Source organism: Suricata suricatta, chromosome 3 (genome assembly GCF_006229205.1).
Source record: "Suricata suricatta isolate VVHF042 chromosome 3, meerkat_22Aug2017_6uvM2_HiC, whole genome shotgun sequence".
In the NCBI taxonomy this organism is placed as follows: Eukaryota; Metazoa; Chordata; class Mammalia; order Carnivora; family Herpestidae; genus Suricata; species Suricata suricatta.
This window is the reverse complement of record NC_043702.1, coordinates 133,019,036-133,027,133: the sequence shown is the minus strand read 5'-3', so window position 1 is coordinate 133,027,133 and position 8,098 is coordinate 133,019,036.

The following is an 8,098-nucleotide window of genomic DNA, read 5'->3' as shown; positions in this document are numbered from 1 at the left end:
AAGATTTGGTGAGGATGTAGGAAAAACGGAACCCTCTTATGCTCCTGGCAGAAATGTGAATGGTACTGCTGCCTTGGAAGACAGTTGAGCAGTTCCTCAAAAAGCTAAACATAGAGTTACCAGCAGTCCTATTCTTAGTTATATACACTCAAGAGAGTATATATGCACACAAAACTTGTACACAAACGCTCATAGCAGCATCATTCATAATAGCCAAAAGTGGAAACAACTCTGTACTGTCTCTATACTTGGGGTGTTTTATACTGTCTCTACAATGTCTCTATCCTGGGGGTGCCTGGCTGGCTCAGTCAGTAGAGCATGCAACCCTGATGTCATGGGTTCAAGCCCCACACTGGGTACGGAGCTTATTTAAAAAAAAAAAAGTCTTGGGACACCTGGGTGGTTTAGTCAGTTAAGCATCTAACTCTTGACTTTGGCTCAGGTCATGATCTCATGGTTCATGAGTTCAAGCCCTGCATTGGGCTCAGTGCAGAACCTGCCTGTGATTCTCTCCCTTTCTCTCTACACCCCCGCATCTCCTCTCTCAAAATAATAAACATTTTAAAAAGTCCCTACACTGATGAATGGATAAATAGGAGTATTATTTGACGATAAAAAGAAATGAAGTAGCAATACATGCTACAACATGGATGGACCTTAAAACACTCTACTAATTGAAAGAAGCCATTCTTAAAGGACTATGTATTGCATGATTCCGTTTTGTCCAAAACAGTCAAATCTATACAGATAGGAAGAGACTGATGACTACGAAGATCCTGGAGAAAGAGATGAGAGATGGAGAGAACGGCTAGGGAGTATGGGATTTCTTTTAGAAGTGATAAAAGTGTTTAAAAATTGATTTTGGTGATGGTTGTATAACTCTGTGAATATACTTAAAGCCATCAAGTTGTATACTTTTAATGTAAATTGAGGGGCACCTGGCTGCCTCAGTAGACAGAGCAGGAGACTCTTGATTTGGGGGCTGTTAAGTTTGAGCCACACATTGGGTATAGAGTTTACTTAAAAATAAAAAATGGGCATAAGAGATGAATCACTAAACTCTATACATGAAACTAATAATATACTGTATGTTAGCTAATTGCAACTTAAAAGCTTGAAAAAAATACAATCTTTTAAAAAAATTAAATAAATATGTAAATAGGTATGGTGTATAAATTATATCTCAATAAATCCATTCAAATCGTAAGTGTCAAAGACAATGATGGAATATATTCTCTATGGCAAATGAAAGTAAATACAACAGAATTCAAGAGCTTGGATAAAATAGAAACTAAGAGAGTGTGTGTAGTTGTGACCTCACCCTCGTGCAGACCTGGCCCCTCCTCAGGGACTGAGGATAGTGCCCAGCGTGGGGGGCAGGCGGCCCTGATGGCGCTGCCCCTGCCATGTGGACCTGCCCTCTTCCTCATGCTATGCACAGGAAGGGCCCTCCCCAGGCTTTTCTGCTTCCGTGCAGCTGACTGGTGCCACCTTCCTTGAAGGAGGAGCAGTGGCCCTCAGACACGCAGGGCCCCTCACCGATCTAGGGGCTCAGATGGAGCCTGAGGGCTCAGCGGGCAGCCTGGGAGGGAGGCCTGTGACTCTGGGTGGGAGCTGGTGGCACTGCGTGGCTTGTGTGACTGAGGGAAGGGACCCCGCCTGGGGCCTGGTGTTCCCTGGCACCTGTCTCTCCCCTCTGACTCTGTCTTCCTCCTGCACACACTGCCAATGGGCTGCTCATCCTGAATTCTTCCTTCCAGCACTAAGAAGGCCAAACACTGTGGTTCCTGCCACAAGTGTGTATCTCACCTTGACCTCCACTGCAGATGGCTGAACAACTGTGTGCCGAGCAAAAATTATGGTGAGGGGCTGTGGGGAGGAGGTCTAGGAGGGAGGGGTGGAGTACTGGGGGAGAGGGAGGGAGACCCAGCAGGGCAGAGGGGTGAAGGGGTTGTGGGTGGGGGAGGTGGTAGAGGGGAATGGAGGAGGGACCTTGCAGTGGGCACGGTTAAGGTCCTGGGGGAGGGAGAGGACATCCTTGGCAAGGGGGTGAGGTGGGGTGGTGAGGAAAAGGTAAGCAGGACTTGGGAGGTGGGACAGTGAAAGAAATGGGGGGAGTCAGGGGGACTAGACAGGGGGGTGCGTGAAGGGAGTGGCACAGAGAGGGGACAAAGGAGTGGGGAAGGGCAGGGGCCCCAAGAGAGGATGTCTGCAGGCTGGGGCCTCATGGGTTAGAGGGTGGGGGCCACAGGCAGTGGGGAGGGTCCAGTCCTGTCCCCGGCACAGTGGTCCTTGGTGCCCTTCAGTTCTCCTTGTCTGGCTCTGGAACCTGTTGGCCTGGAGCCCTTTCCTAATGTGGATGCCCATCCCCATCACAAGGGGCACAGTGGGCTGAGCTGACTCGTCCTTGACCCGCTGGCCCGGGGCCTGGCCGCTTTCTCCCTCGAGGCTGTCAGAGCACAGAGGATGTGGGCCAATGCTGCACTGGGAGCAGGTGTCCAACCCTGCACGGACATGGTGCAGGGCCTGTGGGCTTCGCCGAGACCCCAGGTGCCAGGGCCCAGGCTGTGAGTGGCCAGGAAAGTCACAGGCGCTCCCCGCCCCACCCAGCTCAGTCACAGCGGCCTTTGCCGGCCTGTGGTCCTTCAAGGGCTCCACTGCTGTCCCACCTCCCACAGAGCCATGCAGCGTGCAGCCTCATCAAGGAGCGTCGAGCTCCCTGCAGCCCTTCATGGAGAGTCCTGCTCTGGAGTGTGCAGCCCAGTCAAGGCCATGTGAGAAATGCTCCACTTGTTCAGGCCTGAAAAGCTTTGCTGTTTGAGCAGAAGGAAGAGCAAAGGTCTCATGGTTAGAAAAGCCTAATGAGTATTGGGGACGTGGGGGTGCCCGGCAGCCCCCATGCCGTCCCCTGGCTACAGAGCAGGAGCCCTGGGCCGCCCTCCATATCCATCTGACCCTTCGGGGATGCTCACGTTTTCGCTCTCTGCCTAAAGATCTGTGTAAAAAGAAACTCAACATGTTCTGGAAAACAATGTTGGAGACAAACTTCAGATGAAGAAAAGACATTGATTAATATTGAAAATGTTAGTTTCTTAAGTGTCACAGCAGCAGAAAGCCCAAAGGAAGAAAATGCAGCAGAAGCTCATTCCAAGAATTTCGAACCAGGATTTAATTTTGCATGGATAAATCATTCTCTGTGTCTTTTGAGCACAGGAAAGAGGACAGGAGTGATTTTGTTCAGATGCCAAAGCACAAGATGTCATTTGTGTACAGAAGCGTGCACAGCCCCCAGGAGGGTGTGTGGAGAACGTGCACTGTGGGCCACAGGCCGGCCAGGCACCTGTCCCAGCACCCATGGCCTCCCCAACCGGCCGGGCTCCAGGGCCTCTTGATGGAAGAACAGCACCCAGGGTTCTGTGCAACATGGGAAGCGGGGCAGAGCGGGAGTGGTCCCGACCCAGACTGGGCGGGTGCCTGGGTGAGCGGTGGCAGGGATGTGGAGGAAGCCTGTGGCCTGCACTTGGCCCAGAGCCTTTGTGTCCCTTCCTGCGAGCCAGGCGGGCCCCTCCTCACTGCTGCACTTACGGTGCAAGGGGAGCTCCTCTGGAAGCATTGAGGCACAGAAACTGGAGGTGGCCCCAGGGCATCCCCTGGGGGGTGAGGCTACAGGAGACGGTAAGAAGGCTGGGCTTTGGGGTCAGGGTCAGGGGCACCCTGAGCTGGCTGGGTGCCCCCCCACCTAACCCTGGGCCAGGAGCCTGACCTACCTCTCCCTGGTGGTGGCTGCTCCCTCTGGAGCAGTCCCAGGAGGGCACTGAGGCCTCCTGTGAAGGGCCTCCCGCCCATGGGGTCCCTCATGGCTCCCAGTCAATAAATAATGTGGCACTGCAGTCCTTGAGGCCCGTGGCCACACAGCACAATGGGCCTTGGCCGCCTTCCATGCCACGTGAGGGACTGGAGTCAGTACTTCCTGGCCTCGATGAGGGGTGGTGAGGGCCTTTCCTCTGGAATTCTGTCTCCATGGGCCTGCCTGCTGACTCAGTGCTTTCCTACACTTCAGTTTGGAAGGATCAGCAGCCCCGGGGGCCCAGAAGACCAAGTCCTGGAAATGCCCCAAGGCACTGGCCACCGTCCTGCAGCTCCCTGTGAGGGCAGCCGGTTGAGAACCAGGAGGGCCCAGCACAGCAGTGTGGCCTTTGGCTCAGGGCGGGTGTTGGGCCAGGCAGGGGGTCAGGCTCTGCCACCTGGACACGTAGTCATCCTCCCCCAGCCTCACCTTCCAGACCCATCAAGTGGGGCTGTGATCTCTACATCGGTCAGGGGGCCACAAGGGCACCTGGGTGAGGTGTAGGGCACACACCCAGGCAGGGAAGGGGCCCCCCGGGCTGCTGACCCTCCCCCACTTCAGAGCACAGTCTCCGGAGGAGAGGCTGGCCCTGCCCCAGGTGCTGGACGCATACGTGTCTCCCTTGCCTCCACAGACACTGCCGAGGCCGGCACCTGGCCGCTGTTCCTCCCCCTGCTCCCTGTGAAGGCAGACACCTGGCGGCCTGGTCATTGGGCTCTTCATCCTGCTGGTTTCGATCTTCGGCATCATCCTGCTGGGACATCTGCTTATGTTCCACCTCTACTGAAGTATGTGTCCTGGCCCCCACTCCAGTGTTTGTCCCTTGTGTTCCCATGTGTCCCAAGACAAGGCCTGCCAGCCCCTGCTAATAACAAGCACATCAGACAAATCACAGGACGGGAAGAGACACCCCTGGAAGGACAGCAGGGCTAATTCTGCTCTGAGGCCCACAGAGGACATGAGAGGGACTAGGAGTAAGTCAGATATGGGAGCAGAATGTGGGAGGTAAGAACAGGCACCATTTAAAAAAGAAGAGCGGATTTAGAGGAGCACCCAATCCTAACAGTGACAGACACTGAGCCAGGGACAGGGTATCTGCTGCCCCACCTCACTGCAGGGACCCCAGCCGTTGCCTGGGGGCCACGCAGTGCTGCGTGCTGCAGGATCCACCATGCCCTGGCACTGGTGAGGGCATGACCCCTCACTGCAGCCTCTACAAGGGAGAGGGTGGCCGCAGGGGCCCCTCTGTGGCCCCTGGAGCTGGTCTGGCTAAGGGGGTGCCATCAGCAGAATCAGGGACAGAATCTGCACCCAGAGCCAGAGACGGGTCAGCCCAGGCCCTTCCTCAAGTTTCCAGGCACTGCCCAGTGGGGACTGGGGTGGACTTGGGGACAGTGCCCCAGATGCAGCATACATGGCAGCTGGCAGGAGCAGACTGGGCAAGTCCAGAAGTGCACTGCAGCCACTCAGGTCGGAGGGATGTGAGACTGGAGAACAGGTCCACGCGACAGACGGCCAATGGGAGATCCAGGGACAGGGACCAGCAGGCCCCCCGCAGGCCACGGGGAGGGTGGGGGTGCCATGCTCACATGTGGGGGCATGGGAGGGAGATGCACACTGAGCATATGGCTCAAGGTGTTGCTTCCAGAATATTTGGACAACAAAGCACAGACCTCCAGACAAAGGTGGGAATTTAGCTAGTGTTCCAGTAATCTCACCCAGCTTGAAATAGCAGAGTCATCCCCTGGCGGTGTCTGTGGCTCATGTGCTCAGCACAGCCCAGCCGGCTCCCCGCCCCTTCTTTGCTGCAAGGCTTTCGTCAGGTGCCAGGAGGGGCTGTGGTCTCATCTGACAGGGACCCACATCTAGCCTCATCACCAGGGTGTTGGCAGGCCAGATCCTGGCCTCAGTTCCCCGTGAGTCGTGGGCCAGTGCCTCCTGCCACTCTGGGTACCCCAGCACGAGGGAGCTTCCGGCAGGAAGGCAGCAGCAAGGCAGAGCCAGCCTTCGTAGCCCAGTCACAGCAGTGATGCCCCTCACCGCTACTGCAAGGCGCTGGGACCACCTGCTGTCCAGGGAGGGCGCTACACCACCACCCTGAGGTGGCGGGGGACTACTGGGGGCCGTCAGAAGGGGCCGGCAGCCGGATGCCCCATTTTGAAGTTTGGCTGAAAGACACCCTGAGGAGGCTGCAGCACAAGTGGAGGGCAGCGTCGGTGAGGGCAAGGCCTCCCAGGAGGACGCACAGATGTGGGGGTACACGCAGCAGGGGTGTGGGGAAGGCCACCTCCATGCAACAGGGGGAGAGAGCATCCGGAAGCTGTGTTGGCATAATCCTCTGATTGTGTGTGTGCAGATGTGCATGCGGTGTGTGCGATACAGGGGAAATGTGCATCTGTGTATGTGCTGCAGTGTGTTTGGGTGTGTGTGTGAGTGCATGATGAGTGTGAGAGAATGTACAGTGTACACTGGCCAAATGGCCCACCCAGATCCCTCCTTCTTGAGGAGCACGGCTGGAGAGTCTGTGTGAGACAGAGTTCGGTTCTGGTACCTGCTTCCCAGCAGAAGCAGGAATGTGCTATCTCAGGACACTCCCTGGTGGACCAGCAGGTGCAATGCATATTGCTGGGAACGGTCACCACTGCCAGTGAGCCAGGTGACTGGCAGGCTGTTCTTGGGCTTCCTTGCAGAGGGCCGGTTCTGCACCCCGGGGTCGAGGGCTGGGCGGGCCCTCTGCGCCTCCACACAACAGGGGGAGTGGCCCTGGGCTGCTGTGTTGGTGCCTAGCATTGCTGCGGGGACAGCTGGACTCTGGCATCCCTTCCCGGCCGTAGGTCCTCTCCTTACCAGCAGATGAAGGCATTTACACAAATCTCAGGATGAGTGTCAGCTCTGGGAAACCACAGAGTGTACTTGCCATCTGATGGCAATGGCAGCCGTGCAAATCCCTGCAACAGAACGAGTCTTTTCACGAGCTGGTGACCAGGCACCAGTTTGTGTCCTCGCACAGACAGGTTCCGAGGGAGGTGGACGACAGTAGCGAGAGCCAGGCGCAGTTCACTGGGAAGCCACAGTAAAAACAGATGGATGCACCCAGGGAAGGGGACGGGCTCCACAGGGGGTGTGGAGTAGCCACCCTCGTCTGCTCCTCGAGCTGCAGATAGCTTCTGTGGGTGGCCCTTCTCCCTCCCCAGAAATAAATAAGGGCCATCTGTCCTCATGTTTGTTGGTTTTGGGGAAAGCGATACGGGAGGTCTGGTGCCTCTGCTGAAGCACAAGCTGAGACAGGCACGGAACCCCTTTCGTGGACGGTGCTGTCTGTCGACAGACACAGGTCTCAGATGTCCTTTCTGTGACCCAGGGTACCTCTGTCACACTGCTGGAGCCAGTGTCCGGGTCCACACTGGCCTTGCAGGCCTGTGCGGCAGGTCCTGGGATGGGGGCAGCACCCAGCACCCTCGGGCTGTGAGGATCTGCTGCCGGGCCCACAGGCCAGGGGGCCCCCAGAGTCGAGGTGCAGCCGTCCCCCAGCGCTCCGGGTTAGGAGGTGGCTCCCAGGCACCCTGCGGGGGACCCTGGAAGGCTGAGTCGTGAGCTGTGGGCTGCTCCACCCACTTGCATAATTGTAATTGCCCATTTCCTCCTTTCTCCTGTCTAGTGTCCAAACATGAGTATGTGACCCAGGGCCTCCATCAAAAGGTACAGGCACAAAAGTTCCAGCAGGGCCCGAATAGCTGTATGTTAAAGTAAAAACGGCACAGGGACCAGATGCCTCTCTGCTGCGCCCTCCATGTGTCCAGGCCTGGGGCAGTACCCAGTGTCACCTCGCAGCTGGGACTACTCAAACACTGTCCTTTGCTTCTGTGTTGACACAAACCTTTGATTCTGTGTGTGTGCACACGTGTGCACGTGGTAGTGTGAGATGCAGCGCGCATGGTAAGAGGCCCCCTGCACACCCTCACGTTCTGCAGCATGTGACCTCACTTCCCCCCGTGGGCGTCGGCAGGATGCTAGCTGCCATGTGCTGACGGGACAGAGGGCAGCATGGCCCCAGCACGTGCTTCTCTCTGCCACATGCTGGCACTGGTGCAATTGAGGACCCACTGTACATGAATGCCTGATGACTGAGGCAGTTTCCTGGGTTTGCTGTTCCAGAAGATTCCATGGGCCTGTTTAACTGCCAGTTCTGTGGGGCTGTTTAACAGCCAGTTTCCTGGGCCGCATTGCTCTCATCGCTGGGGATTCTTCAGT